Consider the following 1,421-nt stretch of genomic DNA (forward strand, 5'->3'; position numbering starts at 1 on the left):
AGATTGTTGCTCCTGAAAGAGGGACTGTGCACTGGTCACTGGCTGGCTCGTGCGCTGGCTCGTGCACTGGCTCAGGCTCGGGTCGATCCGACGAAGCTGTGTGTAGGAGATACTAGGAGTGATCACAGCATCGAGAACCGCCTCCCGACCGTGCTCCTTGGGCCCCATGCTCACCACCGCCCTGTCGGCCAGTGGCGCCGCAATGGGGTCAGGTGTGTCAGGATGTAAGTTCAGATACGCTTCGGAGTAGGCCTTCTTCCTCCCCGCGGTCTTCTTGCCGTAGTACTTGGGCTCGCCATGCTTGGAGTCCTTCTGCGTATGGGCGATCTCCCACGCCTTCATGTGTGAGAGCGGCCGCTTCAGTTTCTCCTCCTGCACCACCAAACAGAGGTTAGTCATACATAAGAAAGTGATGGTAAATAGAAGAAGAAGAATGTTTAATGGGGTTAGTCATACATTAACTGCCTTGTGGAGATAGTGGTTTCGGTTTCCCTGAGCATGTACTCCCTCTGTCCCTCGGTTAGCCTTATTTTTGGTTCTCATAGCCGCCTAGGCTCCATCCTCATCACACCAAAGATCCACCAATGCCGCCCAGGACTCGTCTTTTCCATAACACCAATTTGGACACACCTACATAATAAAAGCATAATGGCATGTAGGTGTGTCCAAATTGGTGTTATGGAAGCATAAAGCATAAAGCATGATGTACCACAAGGTAATGAAAGCATAATGAAAGCATAATATATGAAAGCATAATGAAAAATCTTTTATACTTACCGCCAAGAACTCGGGCCTCTCCAAGGTAATGCCCATCCTCCGCGCTTCTTCCTTGGTCATCTTCACACCAAGAACGTCGTGGTAGTATGTGGAGATGGACACATAGCGCACCTCGTACTGCATCTGGCGGGCCTTCTTCTTGCACTGGCGCAGCACGATCTGGTCCGCTCTAGCCCTGTGCTTCGGAAGAACTCGATAGAATTTCTACAATCATGCATGAAACAAGAATGGAAGAAGCCATGAGTTAAATCATTCATGAAACTAGAATGGACTTGTGCTTCTGAAGAGAACTCACCCAGAAAGTAGTGATCACGGCCTTGGCATGGGTCTCATGGTCCGCGTGGCGGGCCGCTTCCTAGTGGTCCCAGCTCGTGGCCAAAACCCGACGGTCCGGTTGCCTGACTGGATCCGGACAGTACAACCCCGGCCAATATAACTTCAGCAAGACGGTGATGAGGCCGTTGGGAATACGGACCCCTTTAGAATATATCCAGTTGTTGCAAAAGAATGAACTATTAGCATGTGACAAGAAAAATAAATAACAACCGGAATAAGCATGTGACAAGCAAAATAATGAACCACTTACTCTTTTCCCGTGGGCTCAATGAGCCACTTCTGCTCCTCAGTAGCAAGAACCTGCTTTG

At 49.8% G+C, this 1,421-nt stretch overlaps 1 long non-coding RNA gene across 1 annotated transcript; it reads right to left on the minus strand.

Annotated features, from left to right (window-relative positions):
• Positions 1-325: 325 nt before the first annotated feature.
• LOC119343857 lies at positions 326-831 on the minus strand. The gene is made up of 3 exons (XR_005166306.1): positions 778-831; positions 457-630; positions 326-372 (listed from the first exon to the last, which is right to left on the minus strand). It is a non-coding gene; the product is annotated as an uncharacterized LOC119343857 (long non-coding RNA).
• Positions 832-1,421: the final 590 nt, after the last annotated feature.

Source organism: Triticum dicoccoides, unplaced genomic scaffold, assembly GCF_002162155.2.
Source record: "Triticum dicoccoides isolate Atlit2015 ecotype Zavitan unplaced genomic scaffold, WEW_v2.0 scaffold143653, whole genome shotgun sequence".
Taxonomy (NCBI): domain Eukaryota; kingdom Viridiplantae; phylum Streptophyta; class Magnoliopsida; order Poales; family Poaceae; genus Triticum; species Triticum dicoccoides.